Source organism: Canis lupus, chromosome 19 (assembly GCF_048164855.1).
Source record: "Canis lupus baileyi chromosome 19, mCanLup2.hap1, whole genome shotgun sequence".
Taxonomy (NCBI): Eukaryota; Metazoa; Chordata; class Mammalia; order Carnivora; family Canidae; genus Canis; species Canis lupus.
Window position 1 is genome coordinate 38,435,490 of NC_132856.1, and position 27,824 is coordinate 38,463,313.

The 27,824-nt window shown below is 45.1% G+C and overlaps 1 protein-coding gene across 13 annotated transcripts in view; it reads left to right on the plus strand.

The window, feature by feature from the left end:
• The first annotated feature begins 8,844 nt into the window (after window positions 1–8,844).
• Window positions 8,845–27,824, plus strand: part of SFMBT1 (Scm like with four mbt domains 1) — a 126,482-nt gene continuing 107,502 nt past the window's right edge. For 4 of the 13 annotated variants that reach the window (XR_012011943.1, XM_072785907.1, XM_072785903.1 and 1 more), the window contains exon 1: window positions 9,886–10,068. The gene's annotated coding sequence lies outside the window, so the exon portion shown is untranslated. The other 9 variants (XM_072785906.1, XM_072785913.1, XM_072785916.1 and 6 more) reach the window with 7 other exon arrangements.

A 27,824-nucleotide genomic window follows, 5' to 3' on the forward strand; every position in this document is an offset into this window, starting at 1 on the left:
CCATGACAGGCCTGGAGAATGTTCTATGGCTGAGCTGGCTCTGCTCCCAGCTCTTTCCTGGCTCTTGGGCTGCAAGCAGCCGGAGATAGGAGCCCTTGGCCAGCATAGGGAGACCTGGTGTCCTGGTTTAAATGCCAGTCCCTCAGCCCTAACCTGACCCCAGGTCTTAGAATTTGCCTCTCTGGGGTGAATCCTGGGTGACTGCTTCTTTTCAATGTGCTACCCAGAGCCAATGGGTAGAAGACTGCAAGGGATGAGACTAAATGCCCTATTGAAGACATGCATGTTAAAATAAAAGTGTGTGGGCAGCCTGGGTGGCTCAGCGGTTTAGCGCCGCCTTCAGTCCAGGTCGTGATCCTGGAGACCCGGGATCGAGTCCCACGTCAGGCTCCCTGCATGGAGCCTGCTTCTCCCTCTGCCTGTGTCTCTGCCTCTCTCTGTGTGTGTCTCTCATGATTAAATAAATAAAATCTTAAAAAAAATAAAAGTGTGTGTGTATATTTATATATTTACATGTATAAGTAGGTGTGCATGTGTATATATATATATATACTTTTTGGTATATATGACTGTTAATGAAGCATTTATTGTATATCAAATATATTTAATACATGTTATATAAGTATCATATGTTATACTATATGTTATATAATTACTTTGTACTTTCATTTACACTTTATGTATTTCATTACATGTACATATTCATTTACTATCACATTAAATTTTAATATATAGTGTATTTTCATAAATATGTCATATTACTAATTAATAATTATTTGTTCATAGTAGCCCTATGCTGGGAAGAACCCAAATGCCTATCAACAAGGGAACGGATGGGGGCGTGCCAACAGGTCGACGGCTATGAACTTTGGGTCCAAGACTTGCCAGCCACGGCCCCCGGACAAGGGCAGCTTCCCGCTGGATCACTTCGGGGCCTCGGGTGCTGCGTGTCCTGGGGTGCCGTGCGGCCGGGTGGACCGTGGCGTCCGCCGGCGGTGCAGGTGAATGCAAAAGCTTCAAGGAGAAGTTTATGAAGTGTCTCCGTGACAACAAATTTGAAAATGCTTTGTGCAGAAAGGAATCAAAGGCCTATTTAGAATGCAGAATGGAGGGGATCCCTGGGCGGTGCAGCGGTTTGGCACCTGCCTTTGGCCCAGGGCTCGATCCTGGAGACCCGGGATCGAATCCCACGTCGGGCTCCCGGTGCATGGAGCCTGCTTCTCCCTCCTCCTCCTGTGTCTCTGCCTGTCTCTCTCTCTCTGTGACTATCATAAATAGAATGCAGAATGGAGAGGCAGCTGATGGCCCAAGAACCACTGGAAAAACTGGGATTTGGAGATTTGACCGATGGAAAACCAAAGGCAGAAACCAACTCTTGAAGGAGAGAAGACCCCCTGCTCCAGGTGGTCCAGAATGGAGCATGTCGACAGTTTACAGTTAGGTGCTGTGATGGAGAGGATTCCGGAACGCCCTCCTTGACAGACACATCTTGACTTTTTTTTTTTTTTAATGTGACACATCTTGACTTGATGTTTCCCAGGTTATTTTGAAAACTGACTGGCTTTTAGATCTCATTTCCCCCCAACAGCATTAGGTTTTATCTTTACATGGTGTGTGGCTGAGTTCCTGAGGAGACCATGGTGGGCGGGAGGTGGGAGTGCAGAGTCGCGGCTGCTTGGTGCAGGGACACGCGGTGTACATGACACGTGTGGTACTGTGTGTAGCTTCTCAGTGCTGGTGTGCTGTGTGCTGTCGGCTCCGGCCTCTGCCACAGATGCAGACATTGCCAGAAATCAAGCCTTTCCCTGGCAAACTGGTTTCCTTTTTGTGGTCTTGTGTGCTGGTTCATTTCCAGTTTTTGAACAAAATACAGAATATGAACTTGGAAAGGAAAACAAACAAACAAACAAACCCCCAAGGGAATGGATAAACAAATTGTGGTATATCCATACAAGGAATACTACTCACCAAGAAAAAGGAATCAGCTCTTATTATGAAAGGATCTCAAAATGATGCTATTTTAGAGAAGACGGCAAAAAAAGAGTACCTATTATATAATTCCATTTATATAAGATTCTAGCAATTGCAAACTAATCTGTAGTTTATAAAAGCAGACCAGGGTGCCTGGGTGGCTCAGTGGTTGAGCATCTGCCTTTGGCTCAGGTTGTGATTCCAGGGTCCTGGGATCAAGTCCTGCCTGGGGCTCCCTGCATGGAGCCTGCTTCTCCCTCTGCCCGTGTCTCTGCCTCTCTCTCTGTGTCTCTCACGAATAAATAAATAAATAATCAAAAAAAAAAAAAAAAAAAGGCAGACCAGTGACTACCTGTGGGTGGGGTGGAGGGAGGGAAAGATTGCAAAGAGATGTGAAGACACTTTCTGAGGTGATGAAAATCTTTGTTTTCTTTATTGTACTGACGGTTTCATAGTTATAGTTGTATGTCAAAACTAATCAAGTTCTACAGTTAAGTATGTGTAATTTATTGTATATCTTCATATACTTTGGCAATATAAAAATGTGATTTTCAATCACATTCCTTTCTTTAACAATATCACGGATATCATAGTTTTTTTAATGTCATCATTATATAATCATTTAATGTAATATTTTTGAGGGGCATAATGGTTAGATCCTTTGATAAATAAAATCAAAATTATTTAAAAGTAGTATTTTCTCATCTTCCTTTTAAAGTTTCTATATTTACCATGTGTTTTATAATTTATGTGATATTTTACTAGAATAGTATATATGTATAAAATAATGATTTAAACATTAGTAAACACACTAAAGGATATGTACTCAAAATGTCACTTAGTGGAGGCACAATATTTTGAAGAGCAGTATAAAAAGGAGCAGCTGAACTTCTATTCCTTGGGCATCCTATATGCTTGAAATAATATTATTTACCAAAAACAAAGGAGTGGTTGAATAGTAGAGAGTGAAGAAAAGGAATCATCTGGGCACCTGGCTGACTCAGTCAGTAGAGCATGTGACTCCATCTCAGGGTCATGAGTTCAAGGTTCATGTTGGGCATGGAGCCTACTTAAAAATAAATAAATAAAATAAAAAGGAATCATCTTCTGATACACCTAACAATATGGGTAAATCTTAAAAACAGACACAAAAGAATACTACTCTATGATGAATTAAAATTATTTATTTATTATATATTTGAGAGAGAGAGAAAGAGCACGAGCAGGGTGGGAGGGGCAGAGGGACAGAGGGACAGGAAGAAGCGGATTCCCTGCTGAGCAGAGACCCCACTGACACTGGGCTCCATCCCAGGACTCTGAGATCACAACCTGAGCTGAAGGCAGACACTTAACTGACTGAGCCACCCAGGCGCTCCTATAATGAATTTTTAAAAAACAGACAAAACTTATCTATGGAGATAGAAATCAGGTAAGTGGTTGCTGGTGTGCAGGGGGAGTCCCTGGAAGGGGAGGAGAGGAACTTTCTGGGGTGATGGAATGTTCCGTATCTTGATTGTGTTGGTGGTCACCCTTGTCAGCACTCAGAGAAATGTACACCTATAAAATGAGTGCATTTTATTGTATGCAAATTATACCTAAAAAAATAAAAGAGAGAGAGAGAGTATTGTGAACAACCTCACTGGCTGCCTAAGCAATGCACCCCTTGGGCCACATTGACCCAAGGGTTACCAGTTTCTGCCCTCTGTGACAGTCACTATAGATTTATCTCATAAATTTTTTTTAAAATATTTTATTTTTTTATTCATGAGAGACAGATACATAGGCAGAGGGAGAAGCAGGCTCCATGCAAGAAGCCGGATGCAGGACTTGATCCTGGGACCCTGGGATCACAACCTGAGGCAAAGGCAGGTGCTCAACCACTGAGCCATCCAGGTGCCCCATAAATTTTTTTTTCTAGGGAAACTTTATGTTCAACGTGGAGCTTGAACTCACAACCGCGAGATCAAGAGTCACATGCTCTACTGACACAGGTGGCCAGGTGCCCCCTCATACTATTTTTTAATTGAGGTCTTAGTCACATACTATAAAACTCACCCCTTAAAAGTGTACAATTTTGTATTTTTTAGTATATCGTGAAGTTGTGCGGCCATGGCCATATCTAATTTTAGAACATTTCACCACTCCAAAGAAGAACCTCAGTGCTGTTGCCCTTGCATTGCTGAGTATCCTTGGTCACCTGTTTGGTACCTGTGAGCTCTTGTTAGCAGATGAGAAATTGAAGGTGTAAAAATGCATAGCCCGATAATATAAAATGGAGAACATTATGACCATTAATTTGTTTTTCCTCCGTCAATTGAGAAAAGAGGGGTGTGGAGGCAGAGAGGGCCCTCCCTGGGAATGAGCCCGGCATGGCCCTGGGCTTGTGGCACTCAAGGTTGGAAAATGGGGTCTGGGGCCTGTGCCTTTCCCAAGATAGGCAACTGGGGAAAACAAGCTAAGTGACTTAGGTAGACAGAGAAAGGAATGGAGAGATGTTGAGAGGTCTCCCAGAGAAGTGGCTTTGGGACAAGGCCAATGATTTCTCATAATTCGGTTGTTTACAGTTTGCAAAGAATATTTACAAACATTATGTCCTTGGATTCTCAGGACCCAGGTAGACAGGTGGCTTCTTCTCCATTTGATAGAGATAAGGGAACTGAGACCCAGAGATGTGAAGGCTCCCATAAAGAAGGTCCTATAAAGAAGCAATGATTAAATCTGGACTCGACCCAAGCCCGTGACCTTTTCCATTCCAACACAGGATAGAAGAGAGGGATGGATGCCTGGCGGGGTCATCTGTAGGAGCTAAGACAAGTGAGGTGGAGCAGGGCAGATGTTAGGGGAGCACATGTCCGTGGCCTGTGCCCCCAAGGCAGCAGGGCTAGCAAGCGGACCAGGCCTCTGTGGAGAGTGGCATGATGTGAGCAGTGACTTGTTGGTGGTAATCACTTGATCACTTGGGTAATTAGCCACAGGGAGTCATTATGTGACTTGTCTCACTTGGGCTGATTAAAGGGAGCTGGCTGCCCAGTAGCAATGGAGGACTGCTGATTGCTGACAGCAGGGCCTGGCAGGCTTCAGAACTTAATTAAGTTTTTCTGGGGTTGAAAACAGCCCCTAGCCCTGGCTGAGGGCTCTACTGGTTCCTAAGGTCTGGGCCTGGTCCTCCTGTTCTCATCCAGAACGAGGTACTGGGCGGATATACCACTGCAGCGAGCAGGCCTACCCGCAGGGATAGGGCGTTCATACGGGATGGTTAAACACTCACCCCTTGGTCAGCGAGGATAGGGAGTATAACCTCTACCCCACAGAACTGGTAGGAAATAGAGACAGCGTTGGGAACGGCCAAGGTGCCTCATGGTGAGCCAAGCTCCTGTCTTAGATGCCGCCAGCTGACCAGGAGACACCCTCTCCTCCACCCACTGCCTGGCAGTGGGCTAGCTTCATCTCTGCCCTCAGGGGGCCTGATAGCTTTCTGTGGGATTAGATAAGGTGACAACCCAAACAAAAGACAGACACAGATTAAATTATAAATGCTAATTATGAAGAAACAATTAGGAGGGAGGAAAGGAAGGGGGGAGGTTGAGAGAAAGAGAGAGAGAGAGAATCTGTTTATGTGGGATAGGTAGGGACATTCTTCTCTGAGGGGACTACCTTGTTATACAGATACTGGAACAATGTGAAGGTACCAGGCATGTGAAGGTAGGTGTGGGAGGGCAAATGTACCAGGCATTGGGAACAGTGTGTGCAAAGGCTCTGTGGTGGGTAGAAGGCCCTGGGAGGCTTTGAGGCAGGAGTGTGCCATGGCCAGAAGTCAGTTTTCTCTGTGCTCTTCTGGGGGCATGACTCTCACCTGAATTTCCAAGCAGCAGGAACTGGCATACCCAGTTTGTGGCCTAGCTCTGCCTCTCCCTAAGAGCGGCCTGGAACTTTCCCAGTTTGCTCTTTGGCCACAAGGGAACATCACGATCTACCTTGAGGGATGGTACAAGGGTTAAAGGAGATTTCTTGTGTGTGTATCCACACCCACACCTACACCAGCCAGGCACAAGGCAGACTCTCAAATGGCAGGTTTTTAAATCCCCTCCCCCGCCCCGCCCCCATGAAGATTCCTTTAAATCTCCACTCTTCCTCCTCCTCAGGGGTCATGAAGTAGAGGGAGGTTGGTGTCAACAAGGAATCTGGTTTCTGAGTTTTAAAATATTTGAATAAATTGAAAGATAGCACATGTCCCAGTTGGGGAAAATGACATATTATGGAGTATTTGATCTATTTAAAGTAATTCATAGGTTTAATGCAATTCTGTGCAAAAACATTTTTCCTGAACTAAAAATATCGGTAACAACAGGTGACATTTACTGAGCATTTACTATGTGTCTAGCATTGAGCTTGTGAGGCAGGTGTTACTCTTACCCCCATTTTATATATTCCCTAGGCCTAGACGGAACAAGTAACTTGCTAAGGTAATGGGGGTGGTAAGAATTGGACCTGGATGCTCCCATCTTCAAAGCCAGCATTCTTACTCCCTGTATGTTTACTAGAATATGTATGGTCACAGGAAACTGGTGTGGTTACCAAGTGATATTCTGAATAACAGGAAGCTCTGTGAAAGGCAAGATAGCCCTGTTAGATGTTAGAACCTATTCTAAAGAACCAATATTTGGATCTGTATGGTATCTGCTCCAACTGAGGTCAGTGAAAAGAATTGGAGAAACAGATCGACCGGAATCAAAAGCCTACTGTAAAAATAGATCTTACTAAAAAAAAGCAGGGGAAAAATTATTTAATAAATGATGATTGCATAAGAAATAAAAACTGGTGATGCTGGTGGTGAGTTAAATCCATATTTTATTCCACACAGGAAAATAAACTTGGGATGGATAATCATCAAAGAATTAAGTGTAAAGTGAAATTGCAGAAAATTAGCAGAAGGGACACCTGGGTGGTTCAGCAGTTGAGTGTCTGCCTTTGGCTCAGGGAGTGATCCCAGAGTCTCGGGATTGAGTCCCACACTGGGCTTCCTGCATGGAGCCTGTTTCTCCCTCTGCCTGTGTCTCTGCCTCTCTCCCCCTCTGTCTCTCATGAATAAATAAATAAGATCTTAAAAAAAAAAAAAAAAAAGAAAAGAAAAGCAGCAGAAAATAGACCATCAGATGGGTCGAAGAAAGCTCGTTTTGTCAGCATTCGAGCGATAAAATCACAAAGGACTAGAATGACAGATTGAACATTAAAATAAGACAAAAAAGACCAACAGACTGGGAAATATCTGCATCATTGATGACACAGGAATAATACAGATGATACAGAAAAATACTTATTCAGAGTCAGAGGAGCTTCAAGTCCCCAGCAGGTGAATGGATATCAACAACCATTCGCAGAAAGGGGAATAGACAGTAAATGATGGAAAAACACTCATTTTTAAAGTCATCTAAGAGAGGTTAAAGTAACCTCAAACTACTCACAGACACTAGTAAAGTAGGAGGGGAAAAAAGATGGTTCCCTCTGCTTAGAGATGTGTCTCACACCTCTCTACAATCGTTCCTGGGAGGCAGCAGCATGAGCCAGGCAGAGCTTTAGGGCAGGTCCTCCCGCACCGCGGAGCAAGACCCCTCTGCCTTCCGCCTGGTAACTCAACTGCCAGGAATTTGCCCTGAGTGCAGAATTAAAGGACATATTAGCAGACGATGGTGAAGAACCCAAACATACCCTATCACGAGACTGAATAAATAAACGCACGAGGATACCCGCACATCTTCAGAATGGATCAAGCGAAGGGAAGAAAACGCGAAGGGATAGCATAGTAGCAAACACAAAAGAAAACTGTGTGGTTGGTTGCAACTATGTAAAGACACGTATATAGGTGGGAGGTTTTACGGCTTCCGCAGTGGTTATGGATACTTTGTACATTTTTTCTTTTCTCTGGTTGTCACGTTGTCTTTAAGTGGTGGCCAAAAAAAAAAAAAAAAAAAAAAAATCTGGATTCAAATTCGGCCAGCAGCGTAACTCGGGGCAAGTTCGGCCGGAGAGCGGGTCGTGTTCCCCCGCGCGGTGGTGCCGAGGTCGCCGAGGTCGCTGGGGAGCCGCTGAGCCCGCGCTGGCACCTCGGACCTCGCCTCCCTCGCGAAAGGCGGGAGCCATCGGCGCCGGGGGCCGGGAGCGCCGGGCCCTCGCGGGGTCTCCCATCCCGAGGGGCGGGCGGGCGGGCGGGGGGTGGGGGGGCGTCCCGCGGACCTCGCGGGGGCGGGGCCGGGCTCCGAAAACCCAGAGCGCCCGCAGCCGCCTCGGGCCCCCGGCGCCCCCGCCCCGCCCGGCCCGGCCCGGCCCGGCCCGGCCGCCGTCTTGCGCCCCCTCGCTGCGGCCCCGGGCGGCGGGCGCACTCGCATCTGCGGGCGCCTCCCGCGGAGGCCGGGGCCCCGCGCCGCGCGTTCCCCCGCTCATGCCGCCTTGCCCGGGGCGGTCACGTGCGGACGGCAGCGGCGCGGCCGCCCCGAGCCTCGGGGAACGGGGGGCGGACCGGTGGGCGCTGGGGCCGCGGGGCGCGCGCGTCTCCCTGGCCGGGCCCGTCCGCGCCGTCGGGGGCCCCGCAGGCGCCGCCGCGTGCCCTGCGCCACGGCCTCGGGGGCTCGGCGGCAGTTGGGGCTCGGGGCGCGGGGGCGGGCGCGGGGGGGCGGCTGGCGGGCCGGGGGGGCGGCTGGCGGGCCGGGGGCACACGCGCGGCGCGAGGGGCGCGGGCTGCCGGGAGAGCGCGGGTGGGGGGGCGCGGGCGCATGCGCGGTGCGCCCGTGCCATATTGGAATGAGTCGGAGCGCGGAGCGCCGCCGCCGCCGCCGCCGCCGCCGCCTCCGCCGGAGCGCGGGTGGAGGGGGGCGGGGAGAGCTGCCGGCCGCCCGCTCCGCGAGCCCAGCAGGAAGGAGGGCGCGCGCGGGCGGGCGCGGGCGGCGCGAGCGGAGAAAGCGCCCGCGCGGGGAAGCGAAAAGAAGGAAAGAAAGAAAGAAAAGGAGCGCGAGAAGGGGGAAAAGCCAGCGGTCGAGCGAGGGCGCGCGCGAAAACTCCCGGCAGGTAAAAAAGCGGGGCGGCCAGCTGGGCCTTCCCGCGCGCGGCGGCCTGGAGGGGCGGCGGCGGCGGCGGGCGGCGGCGGGCGGCGGGGGGCGGCGGCGGGGGGCGGCGCGGCGCCCCTCCCCTCCCCGCCCGTCCCCTTCCCTCCGAGGCGGGCCGCGCAACTTTGCGAGCGGAGAGCGGCCGGGGCCGGGGCCGGCGGGCGGCGGGCGGCGGGCGCGCGGGCGGAGGCGCCAACGGGCGGCGGCGGCGGCGGCGGCGGCACGTTGGGGCGGGGGCGGGGCGGGGGGAGCGCGGCGCCCGCGCGCGGCCTCGCGCGCCCCCGCGGCCGCGGCCCCGGCCCCGGCCCCGGCCCCGGCCCCGCGCACCGGCCGGCCGGGCTGCAGGAGCGCGCCTGGGCGCCTCGGCGCGGCGGAGAGCGGCCCCGGGCGGGCGGGCGAGCGGGCGGCGCGGTGCGCGGCGGCCCCGCGGGCGTGAAAGGGAAGTGGCGGGGCGGCGGTGCCGGAGGCGCCCAAGTTCCCCGCCGCGCGCCCCTCCCCGCGCTCCCGCCCGCCGAGCCCCCGCGGACCCGCCCCCCGGGCTCGCTCCGGGGCCCGGGCGCGAACCCGCAGCGGGGCCGGGGGCCGGGGGCCGGGGGCCCGGGGCCGCGGGCCGCGGTGGGGGGGGCGCGCGCTGCCCGCGCCGCGGTGCGAACTTCGGAGGCCCGAGGTGGCCTCTGCGCCGCGGGCGGAGCGGGGAGCGGGCAGCGGGGAGCGGGGAGCGGGCAGCGGGGAGCGGCCGCCGCAACCGGTGGCTTGGGGCCTCCCCGGAGCGGCGCGCCCGCGGGCCGTGGGCTCGCCCGACCCCGGCCGGACCCGCGCGCCCCGAGCCGCGCGCCCCGGAGGGCCGTGACCGTTTCGATTTCTGTTCCCAAGTCTCGGTTCAAGCCGCGAAGAGGAGGCTGCGGAGAGCGCGAGCAGAGAGCGCCGAGAAGCAAGGCCTGCTCTGCCGGGGAGCAGAAACGCCTTGTGAGAACCAGAAATAAATTCCCGCGGAAAGGATGTATGTTAAGTTTCCAGCGAGATGTCAGCTAGCCGTTCCCCGGGGTCTGGACCTAAGCCGCGAGGCACGGGTCCACCCGCTCGCAAGTCCTGTTCCGCGCAGAGAGTTGGCTAGGACACCCCGGCCAGAGACCAGGTTTTTTATTTAGCGCACGCGCGCGCGCGCGCGTGTGTGTGTGTGTGTGTGTGTGTGTGTGTTGGGGGCTTATTCCCAGCGGGTCACTCTAAGCCCTGCTGCTGGTGAACGGCCCCAAGCGATGTCTCCACGAGTCTTAACTTAGTGACATAGTTTTGAGAACCAAGTAACCATCCAAGGGATTTGAAAGGAACTGAGATGCATTTTTGCCCCTCCCTGCAATATACCTTTTCCTCCTTGGAAGCACATTTGAGAGATGTCACACCCGACTGAATCGCAGGACAAATGCCTGCCTGAAAATGTAATTGATCATTTGCCAGCTGTCCTGAGAAGAGGAAAATGAGCGTGTCTTTGTGTGTACGCTTTGGGGGCCGTTGGCCTGGTAGTTTGAGGAGTGTGTTGAATCCTTCTCTGCCTTAGGTAGATCCAGAGTTCATATTTGTTTACAGTGTCACAAAAGTAACGGCCTGGTGGAAACGGGAGTGGCTCAAGATCAGGAAACCCTTCTGTTGCTACTGTTGTCATTGACTAGCTGCCTTATCTCCATAGGGTTCTTAGCCTTAAAGATTTGGTTTTCCTTATTTGCAAAATCAGAGAGTGAGTAGTAGATGATCTTTCTGCAGGCTTTCAGATCTCAATTTGGCAACTTTTTAAAATGAGAGATTAAAAAAAACAAAAACACCGCAGTCTATTTTGACAGGTTCTACATAAAAGTGTTCACAATAAATATACGTCTTTATTAAAATACATTTGGAAAAATCTTATTTGCTACGTCTAGTATTTATGTCACTTATTTGAACAAAGGCATTTATGAATGTATTTCAGTGTGTTTTAAAAATTATGTATATATTTTGTATTTGAGGTCTGATTTACAATAAGACCTTAAATGACTTATATGGCCCAATAACCACACTCAGACCAAGATACAGCATTTTCAGCCTCCCAAAGGGCTCCCTTTACATTTCTCTTGTTCAGTAAACGCCTCTCCCCTCCCCAGGGTGACTTTTGCTTCACAACAGGACCCTTTTGAGGGTGAAGGGCAGTAGTAAGCTGAGGGACAACAGGTGTGTAAACCTGGGGTTATGGTCATTTTTGCCATGACCCTAAATGCTTTTATAACGGTTTTTACTACCTGGAATTCTAAGACTTCTTAGCCAGAAGGCCACTTACCCAGCTGAGACTTTGCAGGGCTTTGCAGGTTTGGATCTGTGGTTGTTGGGCATCCTTGTGGTCACGGGCCTAGTATTGATGTGTTACTTCCCATTATTGGAATACTGGTGTATTTCCAGATAGTAGATTTGGAAGGATGGATCATGAACTTTCCCAACAAGTCAGTGTTTAGGGTTTTAGTAGATGAATCAGTTCCTTAAAGCCTAGAATTTGCTGAGAAAATTGAATGAAAATTGATTTTTTAAAGTTCAGTGAATTAAAGAATGTGGGCATAAAGCTTTAACAACCATTTAAATGACAGCAATTAACTTGATTTATATATGCAGGATATTCGCCTGGTTTATCAAGTCATTAAAGCTCTAGTGATGAAAGCAAAAACAAAAGGTAACTAAAAATTATGTCAGGTGCGATTAATTTTTTTTATTTCAACCTGATTAGGATACCTTTTTATATTAGCCCTCTAAAAAGATTTTTTTTTTTTTAATATTCACTACTGAAAGGAAGTACTTGGAGCGATTTGCTTATTCTCCCCAAATACCTTTTAATGTATTCCTGTACATTTTCTGGTTTCTGCTCCTAAAGGAGTTAGAAATTGTAAGTGAATTCTTGGTAATTCTTCACACTGGCCTGTGTTTTTACTGCAAGGACGTCTGTGATGTAAAGTTAGGAACTGTCTAAGGCCCGTGGTAGGGATTTATGGGGGCATAGTCCACAAAGTTCAAAGATTTTCCTTTGTGAAATGGATTCTGCTGAATAATTCTGTTTTCTATGACTAAGCCAGTCAGTTGACTAGCCAACAATTAAGCTGGATTTGGTTACTGTACTCCCAAGATTCACAGCATCGTTTGCTAAGACAGTAATCCATCACTTAGCGATGATTGATCCACTGGTTTTGTGTGGTGTGTGTGTGTGTGTGTGTGCGCGCGCATCTTTTTAGGTTTCTTAGTTTTTGTGGTATCAGATATTTAACTTAAAATTTATTGAATTTTGAGAGATGCAACTAAAGGTACAAAATGAGAAGCAAGATACCTATAAAAAGGCATTTCTTCTTTTGATATTTGTTTCTTTGAAAATTTTGATTTTTCTCTTTAAAAATGCTTTTCCTATCCATAACCTTGCTGCTTCGGTAGAGTACTTTTGCTTTCTCAGTGGTCACTAGACTGGGCTTAGCTACAGAATGGGGGTGTGGATGCACATTATCATTTGACTCTGAAGTCTATAGAACAGGTGAACTATCTAAACTTCATTGACCTTTTTGTTAAAACTTCATGTTAATGTTTAAAAAACGACTACAAAGCAGAAAATAGACCATTATCTTAGCAGGTATTTTGAATGCAAAATATATATATATATATATTTTTTTTCAAAATATATATTTTTAAAAGATTTTATTTATTTATTTATGATAGAGAGAGGCAGAGACACAGGCAGAGGGAGAAGCAGGCTCCATGCAGGGACCCTCACGTGGAATTCGATTCCCGGACTCCAGGATCATGCCCTGGGCTGAAGGCGGTGCTAAACCACTGAGCCACCCAGGGATTCCCGCCAAATACTTTTATATTAAAAATTTTCTAATAATTTCCTAAAACTTTACTGTCTGGAATTATTTGGCTGTTAACCAATATTTTGGAATGATTTAAATGAGAATAAAAAAACATATAATCAGTAAATGGTATAATTTTATTATTACAGGGTAGTTTTAGTAATTTTTATTATCTAACTGGGATGTTTTGTAATTGAAATAAATATTTCTTTTTATACATAGTTGCTAAATTGGATGAAAGTCCCTAAGGATTTTGTTACTAGGGAGATTTTGAACCATTAGACTTGAGGGAGCAGGATTTCGACGTGACTGTTTTTTCAAGTGGTACTAGCACTATTGGAAAATGATTTAAAATTAAAAGTATGTGATCAGGTTGTTGCAAGTTCATCTTAAAATTTTACAAAAGTGGGAGAGAGGATAAAAACAAAGAAGTATTAATAGAAAAACTATGACTTCACTGCAGAAGTTTTAACAAGTTTGACTGTAAACCTTTGCCTTTAACTCAGAGGCACCTGAAGATTTGTATATAATTAATTTCTAGTCTCTTATTCAAGTGGATGTTTTTGACTGTATTCGGGTCTCTTAATCTTTAGATGATCACTCAAGGACATAATTACGAAGCAAACATGTAGACTGTATGTTGTGCTAAAAGGTACTAAGTTTCAAACTTTGTGGTTTGATAGTTGGTAATTTCAGAGTCAAGCATTTGACTGTGCAGGTAGAGGCTATGAGGTGGCGTTTCTAATAGGTTACAGTGCTGCATGCAGGTTCCTTTTTGACATTTGCTTAATTTGGAGGAAGGTTAGTTGTTAAACTCATTTGGGGTCGATAGGGCAGTTGAGAGTATCTGTTTGGGAAAGTTGGTTCTGGTCAGAGACAACGTTTGGAGAGGGTCTTAGATGAGAGGTCGTTTGTCTGCAGTTGGAAGTGCATGACAGTCATATATTTGGAATGACAACATGAGATGAGTGGAGAAATTTAGCAATTATTAAAATGCCTCAAGAGTTTTTCCTGCTGACAATCAATTTGAAGTGTTAACCAACAAGTATTTTGATTTTTTAAAAAAAGATTTAATTTATTCATGAGAGACACACAGAGAGAGGCAGAAACATAGGCAGAGGGAGAAGAAGGCTCCTGTGGGGAGCCAGAGGCATAACTCGATTCCAGGACTCTGGGATCATGGTCTGAGGCAAAGGCAGATGCTCAACCACTGAGCCCCTAACCAGGTGCCCCTAACAAGTATTTTGATTTGAATTCCAAATTGTTGCTATTATTATTATTATTATTATTATTATTTACCCTTAATAGTTTTTAAAAGATATTTGAGGTGGCTGCCATGTAATATCTACTGGGTCGTAAGGCTACCTGTGAGTTGCTGCTAGTGTTTCACTCTTTTCACATTAATTTGCTGCCCAGGTAGAGTGCTTTCTGGTCTTGGAGTTTTTGCTAGTGTTTTTCATATGGGTCATTTTCTGTAAAACATGCTTTCTTGGTGTTAAAAAATAGTATATAGTAATTTGGGATCATAATTTTAAGATACGTTTGGCTCATTTTTACTGTGTCAAAATACATAATGTTCTTGGAGTGATGAGATGGTGACAAAACAGAATCACCTAGCATGTCACCTGTCTAGAACATGGTAAACAGTGAGGAATATACATAACATAAAATTTCCCATTTTAAAATGTACAATTCAGGGGCATTAAATACATTCACAGTGTTGTGCAATTGTCACTACTATCTATTGCCAGAACATTTTGATCTTCCCAAACTGAAATTCGGAGCCCACTGAGAGTAACTCCCCATTTCCCTCTTCCTGCCAGCCCCTGGCAGACACCATTGTACTTTCTGTCTTACGACTTTGACAACTCTGGCTGCCCCATGTATGTGGAATCATACTGTATTTGTCTTCTTGTGAGTGGCTTGTTTCAGCATAATGTCCTCAAGGCTCAGCCATAGCATAGCATGTGCATCAGAATTTCCTTTTCAGGAAATACATTTTTAAAAAGATTTTGACAGCAGGTAAAGTAGGGGTCACAGAACCCTGTACAGGAGGACTGGTTTATCTCCTTTGGAAGAACTCTGTGGGTTGCCAGTGAAGCTGTGACAACCAGGTGCCTTTTCCTTAGACACAGTCCTGACACACTTGGTTATTGGAACGAACGTAAGAGAGCTGGAGGCAGAATGTGACAACTGGTGGAAGACGGGAAAGTAAAAAGCAAGGGTTGCTCCAGTCTGGGATCTCTTTTGGGTAGGGACAGAGAGCCTTGTGTGTCATAAGGTTTCACATCTTTGTGTATAATCGCTGATGTTCGCCATGTTCGTCTGGTTCAAAGCATTTATCCAGAACAGTTAACCAAAAAAATTTGTGTGTTCAAAGTTGTACATAAGCCTTTAGCTATCTGAGAGGCAAGATTAGTCAGTGACTCATTCGCCAGCTGTTCCGGTTAGTTGAGGTTTTGCCATATTTAACATCTTATTTCTGTATTAATGGAAAACTTAGTATTTAAAGAGGCTCAATAACCTACATAATAATGATACTGCATAATTAAAGCTTTATATTTTAAATTTATTCTATTACTTTCACTTTGCATTTGTGTAATGCAGATATCCAGTCACAGAGGGAAAGCAGGTCTGACAAAGCTAAGGATTAGGAGTCAAGTAGTTAGCATTCTCAGAATGGCTAAAGAGGTGTACATACGTTTTTGCTTTCATTATTGTTTTAACTCTTTATTTTTTAATGCATATATTAGTATAGTAGACATGGGGGTGAGTTTTCTGAATACTGTTACTGGAGAGAACAGGTATTTTGGGGCACCTCTTGATCACCATTCCCATCACTACCCTCTAGACGAGGCTGCTTTTGACTTTCTTGAAATCCTTGAAAAATTGACAATGTTAGGAAGCCTGATTTTTTTGTGTGTCTGTGCCTTAACTTCTCAGTTTTTAAATCAGAGTGGTTTAGTTGTTAGTAAGATTTTTCTGAAAGTGTCAGTTTCTTTGGTAAATACTGTCCCAAGGACACTAGTGAGGCACCTCTTTTATTCCATTCTTTCCCTCTTGTGTATCACTGATTCTCCTAAATTGTCAGTTAAGTACTGTGAAAAGTCCAGTTTATATATGAGTCAGTTTGTTAATTTTTAAAATAAGCATTGGAGTTTCTAAGTAAACTATTAGACGAGACTTCTTTTCCTTTCTTTTCTCTTTTTCTTTCTTTTTCTTTTTCTTTTTCTTTTCTCCCTCCCTCCTTCCCTCCTCCCCAGTGAGGGGCTTGAACTCACACCCTTGAGATCAGAGTTGCATGCTCTACTGACTGAGCCAGCCCTGTGCCCCCATACTTTTCTTTCTAAAAAAATTAGCAGGTGTTCTTTCCAGGAACACCTGGTTTCCTTTTGATTAGTTTTACTTATTTATTTTTTGAGCAAAATGGGCAAGGGTTGGTGGTCTAGTAACTAAAGCTAGAAATTTGGAAAAACTGGATGTTTTATAGTTGTTGTTATGATCACTTATTTATCTAAGCCCTTTAAACTCTTAATGTAATTGATGTTTATTATTTTCATTTTGTTCCCCCCCCCCTTTTTTTTTTAAAGATTTTATTTATTTATTCATAGAGACAGAGAGAGGCAGAGACACAGGCAGAGGGAGAAGCAGGCTCCATGCAGAGAGCCTGACGTGGGACTCGATCCAGGGTCTCCAGGATCACGCCCTGGGCTGCAGGCGGCGCTAAACCGCTGCGCCACCCGGGCTACCCCCTCATTTTATTTCCCTTAAAAATTTTTTTTTAAAGATTTTTATTTATTCATGAGAGAGACACAGAGAGAGGCAGAGACACAGGCAGAGGAAGGAGCAGGCTCCCCACAAGGAGCCTGATGTAGGACTTGATCCCAGATCCTGGGATCATGCCCTGGGTCAAAAACAGATGCCCGACCACTGAGCCACTCAGGTGTCCACCCCAAATTTTTTTTTTTTTTTTTTTTTTTATTTTTTATGATAGGCACACAGTGAGAGAGAGAGAGGCAGAGACACAGGCAGAGGGAGAAGCAGGCTCCATGCACTGGGAGCCCGACGTGGGATTCGATCCCGGGTCTCCAGGATCGCGCCCTGGGCCAAAGGCAGGCGTCAAACCGCTGCGCCACCCAGGGATCCCTCAAATTTTTTTAAGTAGGCTCCACACCCACTGTGTGTCTTGACGAACTCATGACCAGAAGATCAAGAGTTGCATGCTCTACTGATTGACCCAGTCAGGCACCCCCATTTTGTTTCCTTTTAAAAGCCAGTTTCCCAGTCCTCAATCATTAGTTCTATTTGCATTTAAAATATGCATAGTTTATATTATTATTAACACAGGTAACTTTTGTTTTTAAGATTTTTTTATTTATTTGGGAGGGAGAGGGAGAGAGTGAGAGCACATGCCCAAGTGAGCACACACAGCTGGTGCAGGGCAGAGGGAAAGGGAGGAGCAGCCTCCCCGCTGAGCATGGATCCAGAGACTGGGGCTCTATCCCAAGACCCTGGGATCATGACCTGAGAGGAAGGCAGATGCTTAAGTGGCTGAGCCACCCAGGAGCCCCAATACAAGTAACATTTTACACAAATTGGGAAACAGAGCTTCTTCTAGATGTTATTGGAGCCCTGTTTTCCTTAAGGGCAGATAGAGGCTCCAGGGTGAACTGAAAGCAGCTTTAAATGACTGTTGCCAGGCCTTTATTGCCAATAGTAGTTGCAACAAGGGAATGGAGGGGCTGGGCAGGCTCTTCTGGCCTTCCCTTTTAGAGTGGGTGTCCCTTCTCTGCAATGAGTGAGAGGGGGCGTTGCATGACTTCTGCTGCCAGACCCAGGGCCGTAAGGCATTGGCCCAACCCTTTACACTGATTTTGGCTTCCTATCAACTTACCTAAAAGGAGCTCTTTCCAGAACACCCCTGCTAGTGAAATCTTAGGTTCTGGTGTGGTATTCTTCTATAGTCTCCTCAAGGGGCTTCCATACCCGTGGCTGATGTTGCAGCTCATTGTGATCTCTTTTTTCTCTCAGAGTTCCAGCCCCTTCAGACCTGGACCCATTGTCCAGTCTTTCACTTGCTTCCTAGCCCTTCTGCAGCCTCTGCTTTGTAGAGCACCACCCGCAACCAGTCTTAGCCTATGCTCTCTCTGTTCCCGGACACAGGCTATCCCAAATTCAGAGTCACCTGCTGAGGTGGCCCTGGGTGTGGGTGGCCCCACAGGGTCCTGCCTTGAGGAAGACCCTTTTCTTTTTGCCTTCTGTGACCTTTTCGACCCTCCCTTGTTTCACTGTTTACGTCTCTCTCTTGGTGGATTCATCCGCATTTAGACTTCACCTGGCCCTGTGCCCTCCTTTCTGCTAAGCTTTCCTTCCACATGACCTTTGCTATCTGGACCTCCAGTTTTGATGCCTCACCAGCCCCTCAAAATCCACAGGTCCCAGACAACCCCTCGTTTTATCCCAAAGCTGCTGCTCCTCTGGTAGGCCTGTCTGCCGAGGTCTCTTTCTTTACATTCCTCTTCAGTGTTGGTGTTCGTTTCGTGTTCCCCGGCAGCTCTCCTGGGGAACTCAAAATCTTCTTGGATTTCCAGCCTCTGCCTGAAGAATATTCGTGCAGTTCTGACTCCTTGGCTTTCAAACATTTTTAAAGCCGTGGATCCCTTTGTTCAAATGAAATCTTTCTAGGAAGCCCAATATGTAACATAAATAAAACTAGAGGTCTTTTTGGGGAAGGGAGTGAAGGGCCAGCCTCCCAGCGCTGCCCAACTCCTCCTCCTTGAGGCAGATTTGGCATCTGGCCCCTGGACTCTGTACATGGAGCTCCTGGAGTTACTGCCAGTACTGTCCTGAGGGCACTCTGTGTATTTGAAAATCACTTTATCTGTTTTGCACCCTGCCTCTTTCCCATTGGTTTTCCTTTGGAAATTTTTAATTGTGACTGATAAACATAAAATTAGTGCCAGTGATGAATCTTGCCAAGGAAAAGGAAAGCCACTTTGGAAAGTGAAACTGGGTATTAAAAAGCCAGTTCCATTAAATGCTGAAACCTTCAGAAGTGCCCAAGGGCTCCTTTCAAAATTTACGTCTCTTCTGACTATACTTTTCTGTCTTTAAAGCTGCATTTCTAGAACATGAACATTCAAGATAAGCTTAGTTTAATTTTACATTTTTGTTTTGTCCCTTTACTAATGTAGGTTTATTCAACCTATAATGTAACTAAAACATTAAATACTTGCAGAGAAAAATATAAACCTCGTTCTCTTGACTCCAAGTGGTGTCCCCCCCCCCCCCCCCGTTCTCCAGTCCATCTGACATACTGTGGCCAGATAGAGCTTTCCAAACAAACCTGATTGTATCATGTAAAACTCCCTTTGCCAGTAGGGTGAAGGGCTCAGAATTCTGAAAGAGCTTTCCTTCAGTGACCTGTCCCACTCATCTCCCTCTCGCTCACGTGCTTTCCTCACCAGTTACACCAGGACCCTGCTCTTCTGCATATCCTTTTCTGTGGAGGTCCCTTTGTCTAGAGTGTCCTTTCATAAACACAGCACTTCCAAAATGTCAATCTTGCATGTACCACTTTCACACTTTTTGCCATATTTGATCATCATACTCCTTTTAATATTTAATAAATTGACTTTTAAAAATTAGGCTTTTTTTAAAAAGGATTTTACTTACTTGAGAGAGTGTGCACCTGAGTGGGGGGCAAAGGGAGAGGGAGAAGCAGACTCCCTACTGAGCAGGGAACCTGATGTGGGGGCTCTATTCCAGGACTCTAAGATCAAGACCTGAGCCAAAGGCAGATGTTTAACTGACTGAGCCACTTATGTGCCCCTAAAAATTGGACTTTTAACTTAAATTTTATAAAGTATTATTACGTTTAGAAATGAAAAATAATGAAATACAAATAATAGTAAATCTAATCAGTTTGTTGGAACAATTCCTTCAGTTAGGTTCTCAACAAAGCCCCTTCTTTGTACTTAAAATTTTAAAACTGTGTACCTGATGATAGATTATATTAAAGAGATGTTGAATTTTTTTTTTAAGGTGTGCTAATGGTGTTGTAATTATATAAGAGAATGTCCTTATTCCTAGGGGACAGCAGCTGAAGAGTTTAGAGGTAAGATGTCATGTCTCTAACACTTCCAAGTAGCTCAGGAAGTATATGTGTATGTTCATGTATATACACACATAAAGCTAACTGGGAAATTGTTAATCAGTTTTTTTTTTTCTAAGATTTTACTTATTTATTCATGAGGGACACAGAGAGAGAGAGAGGCAGAGACAGGCGGAGGGAGAAGCAGGCTCCACGCAGGGAGCCCGACATGGGACTCCATCCTGGGTCTCCAGGATCATGCCCTGGGCTGGCACTAAACTGCTGAGCCACTGGGGCTGCCCTGTTAATCAGTTTTTAATCTAAGTGCAGAGTATTTGGAATTTTTCCTACATCTCTGTTTGAAAACTTTGATGAAAGCCTATTTTTTTGGTGGGAGAAGGGGGCTCATAAAAATGGCTGCATGAAAGTTGGTATTGAAAAAATATTTATTTATTCATTCATTCATTCATTTATTTTAATTTATGATAGTCACACACAGAGAGAGAGAGAGAGAGGCAGAGACATAGGTGAGGGAGAAGCAGGCTCCATGCACCGGGAGCCCGATGTGGGACTCGATCCCGGGTCTCCAGGATCGCGCCCTGGGCCAAAGGCAGGCACCAAACCGCTGCGCCACCCAGGGATCCCTCAAAAAATTTTTAACCGTAGCTCATTATGGGTAACACACACACACAGAGCATAGGCCCACTTGTTGAAGTGATGTGTAGACTACCACATTTTCAGTGTGGTGAGAACAGCAAATAATTGAAGTTCTTTTAAAAAGATAATTTTTAAATTGAGGTACAGGTGACATACAACATTATATTGGCTTCAGGTGTCTGGCATAATGATTCAGTATTTGTATATATTGGGGGATGGCCACTGCAGTAAGTCTAGTTAACATGTGTCACCACACACAGTTAACAAAGCTTTTTTTTTTTTTCTTGTGATGAGAACTTTAAAAAATCTGCTTTCTTAGCAAATATGCAATACAGTGTTACTAACCGTAGTTGCCGTGCTGTATGTTAACCTCCAGGACTTAATTTATTTTATAACTGGAATTTTGTGCTTTTGAAGTTCTTAATAAAATTTTATTTAACCAAAAAAATTTTTTTAAATTTAACCAATATCTGTGAAGTTGCAGTTGCAAGTTATATATGTTAGCTTTTCTCTCCCATGCCACCATAAAAATCTTACATGACACACTTTAAAAGAGGAGTCTAAAAAAAAAAAAAAAAGAGTCTTTGTAGCTCATACGTCTTCTTGTGTCCCACCAGTGGTGTGGGTATTGCACAGAGAGGAGTGCACTCAGGAAATCTCTGCTTGCCCTTTGTAGGGCTCTGACTCTGCTCTTGTGTGAGGTCTTCCTTCCTGGACTCCTCCAGGGCAGTTAACTACCCTTGGCCCTGGGTGCTCAAGGAATTCTACATATTCCACTCTTACAAAGATTACAGTTGTAATTATTCAGTGTTTCTCACCTCTACCAGAGTTTGTGCTCAAGGTCAGGGACCCTGTGTATAGTACCCTGCACACAACCTAGCAGAGAGTGAAGCGTAGATAAACTATAGCTGATGAAGGCACAGAAGCAATATTACAGCACTACCATTTATGACATTCTTTCTTCTTGAAGATGTGTTCTAAACAAGAAGCTATTATGTTTAATTAGATTCCCTCTTGTCACTCCCAGGCTTAGAGCCTGCCAGTGACTTTCCATAGTCTTTAGAATAAAATCCAAACTCCTTTTGTGGCCTATAATGCCCTTTGTGATTTGTCCCCTGTCCATTTCTCCCACTTTTCCACCACTTCCCCACAATACCACCCACATGTGTTTTCTGTCCCTCCAAGCATAACAAGTTAGTTCCTTACCCCCCACTCCAGGCACTACTTTCTCATTACTGTTTGGTTTTCTTTATGGCACTTATCACTATATGAAATTATCTTATTTTCAGCTCATTTTAAGATTTAAATTGAAAATTTTTAATTTATTATATATACTTTGAAGCCACATTGTAGAGAATATTAAAATCGACTCCAAGGATGTTTTTCCTTATTGTTCCTTGTGAGAGAACTAGAGTGCCCTGATGCGTTCTTGTGTTTACTCTTGTAAATTTCATGAAGACAGGAACTAGGTCTTTTTTTTTTTTTTTGAAATTAAAGTTTTAATTTTAATTCCAGTGTAGTTAACAGTCTTATATTTATTAGTTTCAGGTATACAATATAGTGATTCAACTCTTCATACATCACCTAGTGCTCATCATGACACATGCACTCCTTAATCCCCATCACCTATTTTACCCATCCTGTCACCCAATTCCCCTCTGGTGACCATGAGTTCTTAATAGTTAAGAGACTTTCTTGGTGTGCTTTTCTCTCTCTCTCTCTTTTGCTTGTTTGCTTCTTAAATTCCACATATTAGTGAAATCGTACGGTATTTGTCTTTCTCTGACTGGCTTATTTAACTTAGTGTAATTATTCTCTAGCTCCATCCATGTTGTTAGAAATGGCAAAATTTCCTTTTTATGACTGAATAATATTCCACTGTGTATGTGTGTACACACACACACACACACACTACATCTTCTTTACCCATTCATCTGTCAATGTACACTTGAGCTGCTTCCATAATTTGGTTATTGTAAATAATGCTGCAATAAACATAGGGATGTATCTATCAATTTCAATTAGTTAATACCACAGTACAATTGCTGGATCATAGGGTAGTTCTATTTTTTTTTTTTTTTTTTTTTTTTAGCATTTTATTTGTTTATTCGTGAGAGACACAGAGAGAGGCAGAGACACAGGCAGAGGGAGAAGCAGGCTCCATGCAGGGAGCCTGAGGGGGGACTCGATCCCGGGTCTCCAGGATCAGGCCCTGGGCTGAAGGTGGCGCTAAACCGCTGAGCCACCTGGGCTGCCTGGTAGTTCTATTTTTAACATTTTGAGAAACTTCTATGCCTGTCTTCCACAGTGGCTATACCAATTGGCATTCCTACCAGCAGTGCATGAGGGAGGACTGGGTCTATCTTAATCAGCATGGCATGCCTGGTACTTGAGAAAAGTGCATGACAAATATTTTTTTTAAAGATTTTATTTATTCATGAAAGAGAGGCAGAGACACAGGCAGAGGGAGAAGCAGGCTCCATGTAGGGAGCCTGGTGTGGGATTCGATCCCGGAACTCCAGGACCACACCCTGAGCTGAAGGCAGACACTCAGGCGTCCCCAAATATGTATATGTTAAATGGAGGTGTGAATAAACCAAATTGTAAATGATCTAAGAGGTATTTTTTCTTTTTTTAATTTTAATAAATTTTTTTTTAATTTTTTTTTTTTTTTATTTATTCATGATAGGCACACAGTGAGAGAGAGAGAGGCAGAGACACAGGCAGAGGGAGAAGCAGGCTCCATGCACCGGGAGCCCGACGTGGGATTCGATCCCGGATCTCCAGGATCGCGCCCTGGGCCAAAGGCAGGCGCCAAACCGCTGCGCCACCCAGGGATCCCTCTTTTTTTAATTTTAAAATTATATATATATATATATTTAAAGACTCTTTGTATTCATTTGAGATAGAGCATGAGGGGTCGGGGGAGAGGCAGAGGGAATGGGAGAAGCAGACTTCCCACTGAGCGGGGAACCCGATGTGAGGCCTGAACCCAGGACCTGAAGATCATAACCTGAGCCGAAGGCAGACATTTAATCATCTGAGCCCCAGGCACCCCAGGATTTTTTTTTTCTAAGCCTGGAGATTTTTGTACAGTGTTACAATTTTAGTTCTGGATGTTCAGAAATTTTTTTATGAGAAGTCAGTATTTTATCATATTTTGCTTCTTAGAGTATCTGTTTTAGGTAATATTTTAGGTTAGCAAAATTTCATTTTCATTAGCATATTATATCATTTTTTCCAAGACACTTGCACATCTATAGATCTTCAAGAGATCTATTTCTGTTAGTAAAAATCCAATTGAAGGGCATTAGCTCCAGTCATTTTCTTTACTTTTCATGGCGGTAGTTGCAGAGAGTACTGTCAGCAGTCTGGTTCTGTGTGGGTGTAGGGTGGGGCAATGCCACTTGCAACTTCATTCACCCAGGTGTGACTGAGGTGAGCCTGTTACTCGCAGGTGCATGAATCAGAGCTTCAGAATCAGATCCAGTGATCTGTTGTTAAGTGTTCTGGGGTCCCTGAGATCAGGGGAGGCATCTATAGAGGTGGAAAGAAGATTGGACACACTTACTTAGGCTTTCCCTGCCTAGTTCTGTTTAGAAATGGAGAAGTCTTGGAAATTTTGAAACTATGGGAGGAAACCCTCTTGTTTATTACTGAAGTGACTTTTGGCTGGGGAGGGTTTAAGAAATTTGGACTCTTTTTTTTTTTTTTTTTAAGATTTTTTTTTTTTTTTTTTATTTATGATAGACACAGAGAGAGAGAGAGAGAGAGACAGGCAGAGACATAGGCAGAGGGAGAAGCAGGCTCCATGCTGGGAGCCCTACGTGGGACTCGATCCCGGGACTCCAGGATCGTGCCCTGGGCCAAAGGCAGGCGCGAAACCGCTGAGCCACCCAGGGATCCCCCAAGAAATTTGGACTCTTGAGTAATTCTAAAGTTCTTTGTTAGTTCAGAGACAAGAACATCTTATGTGAAAATGTTTCCTCATAAAATATGATTTTTTTTTAAGATTTTATTTATGTATTCATAGAGAAGAGACACACACAGAGAGAGAGGCAGAGACACAGGCAGAGGGAGAAGCAGGCTCCATGCACCGGGAGCCTGACGTGGGACTCGATTCCAGGTCTCCAGGATCACGCCCTGGGCTGCAGGCGGCGGCGCTAAACCGCTTCGCCACCGGGGCTGTCCCATAAAATATGATTAGAACACAGTATTAACATATGTAATGTAACTGAACTTTAGTTATAGATTTATTAATATATTTGAATCATTTAAACTTTGGTTACAACAAAGGCAGACATTTAAGAGATTTTTGCATCTTGGTTCAAGAAGCAAGTGTAATTTATTTTTTTAGCATTATGGCACGTAATGGAAAGTTACTGTGGCATTGGAGGAGGGTAGAGTGGACCGCTTTATATTCACCCTTGTTTAAATAAATTCACATATTTGCCACAAAGAATTTAGAGATAGATAAGAAAGGTAAGATTGCGTTTATTATTTTTTTATTTTATTGATTTATTTATTAATTTTTTATTTTTTATTTATTTATGATAGTCACACAGAGAGAGAGAGAGAGGCAGAGACATAGGCAGAGGGAGAAGCAGGCTCCATGCACTGGGAGCCCGACGTGGGATTCGATCCCGGGTCTCCAGGATCGCGCCCTGGGCCAAAGGCAGGTGCCAAACCGCTGTGCCACCCAGGGATCCCCGTTTATTATTTTTTATTTTTATTATTTATTTTATTTTATTTTTTAAAAATAAAAATAAAAATATTTTATTTATTTATTCATGAGAGACAGAGACAGAGAAAGAGAGGCAGAGACACAGGCAGAGGGAGAAGCAGGCTCCATGCAGGGAGCCCGATGTGGGACTCCATCCCAGGTCTCCAGGATCAGGCCCTGGGCTGAAGGCAACACTAAACCGCTGACCCACCTGGGCTGCCCTATAAGATTGCGTTTAATAGGCAACACTTTTTCTTCCATTGCTTTAATTTTATCATAATCACAGACTTAAGTACTTCTTCATTTTTTTTAACAGAGTTACGTGTACATAGTAAAATGTTTTCAAATTGTGAAAAAGAGTATATTCCTTTACTGAGACTCCCAGTCCCTCAGCCCCTTCTGTAGGTCACTATTACTGCTCGTTTCTTTTTTTTTCCCCCCAGAAAAATTCTACTTGTATTAAAACCTATTTGCCACCCACTTAAAACAAATTGGTAGGGGATCCCTAGGTGGCGCAGCGGTTTGGCGCCTGCCTTTGGCCCAGGGCACGATCCTGGAGACCTGGGATCGAATCCCACATCGGGCTCCCGGTGCATGGAGCCTGCTTCGTCTTCTGCCTCTCTCTCTCTCTCTCTCTCTCTCTCTCTGTGTGTGTGACTATCATAAATAAATAAAAATTAAAAAAAAAAAACAAATTGGTAGTACTCTTTTCATTTAAAATACCTTAGATATATCCAAGTACACAAAGCTCGGCCTCGTTTTATTCAGTGATTGCCTAGTAGTCTGTTACATGGATGCACCTTTTTCTTTCTTTTTTTAAAGTAGGCTGGGGCTTGTACTTAAAACTCTGAGATCAAGAGTTGCGTGCTCTACCTTAGTAGGTAGGTGCCAAGTGTCTCCAGGATGCTACCTTAATTTATTCAGTCAATTTCCCGTTGGTATGCATTTTGAGTTATTTCCAGTTTTTTTTTTTAAATTTTTATTTATTTATGATAGTCACACAGAGAGAGAGAGGCAGAGACACAGGCAGAAGGAGAGGCAGAGACACAGGCAGAGGGAGAAGCAGGCTCCATGCACCGGGAGCCTGACGTGGGATTCGATCCCAGGTCTCCAGGATCGCGCTCTGGGCCAAAGGCAGGCGCTAAACCGCTGCGCCACCCAGGGATCCCTATTTCCAGTTTTTTAATGCTACAAACAATATCATGGACTGATGATAACTGAATGTGCTTGGATTAAGACAAGCTTTCTAATACTTTTTTTTTTTTTTTTCTGAGTTAGTGTTTTTGTAGAGACCATTCTCCAACCTCCACCTGACCCCCTGTGTGTAAAGAGAGGAAGTGGGTGCAGTGGAGTTGGAGTCAGAGAGTCTCTCAGGGGCCTTCTGCCTGCCCCGCCATTCTCTCCACTTCCCCTGCAGGCAAAGTTCCTGAAGCATCTGCAGATGCACCTAGACTACTGAGGTGTGGACCAGACCTTTAAAACCCAAGCCCTGAGTGCATGCTGCTTGTTACAGATTGAGATAATTTATTTTGTATTTTGGTTTTGAGAAAACTGCAGCACCATGGGTTGGCTAACAAATTATATCACTTTCAAAAAATTTTTTTTCTTTTGATTGTTTGGCAGATATATAGCTAGATTAAAAAATAAAAACCAGTTGCTTTTTTTTTTTTTTTTTTTAAATTTTTATTTATTTATGATAGTCACAGAGAGAGAGAGAGAGGCAGAGACACAGGCAGAGGGAGAAGCAGGCTCCATGCACCGGGAGCCCGATGTGGGATTCGATCCTGGGTCTCCAGGATCGCGCCCTGGGCCAAAGGCAGGCGCCAAACCGCTGCGCCACCCAGGGATCCCCCAGTTGCTTTTTTTTTTTTTTTTAATTTTTATTTATTTACTTATGATAGTCACAGAGAGAGAGAGAGAGAGAGGCAGAGACACAGGCAGAGGGAGAAGCAGGCTCCATGCATCGGAAGCCTGATATGGGATTCGATCCCGGGTCTCCAGGATCGCGCCCTGGGCCAAAGGCAGGCGCCAAACCGCTGCGCCACCCAGGGATCCCCCCCCAGTTGCTTTTTATTTGAGCTACTTGGTAAGGAATTTTAAACATGATGCTGTGGTTCCAGTGCAGTGATTTCTGAAGAAACTGAATTTGGAATTTTGATGCATTCTGTAGTTGAACCCCACGGTGTTAATATATCTCAGTGGTCCAAGTTCTTAGTCATTACCCTTTATTAGAAGAACTTGAGAACCCTACTCAGACCATATATTCATATCCCCATCAGTATCTCCTCTGTGTACTAATATCACTTCTGAAATGCTTTCCTCAGAATGTGTGGTAGTTCCTGAGGGTGTATTTTTCTTTGTGGTCGTATATTCCTAACCAGTAGCCGATGCTGCATGCTCAGAGGACATGCACACTGAGCCAGAGGTGGGTCTGG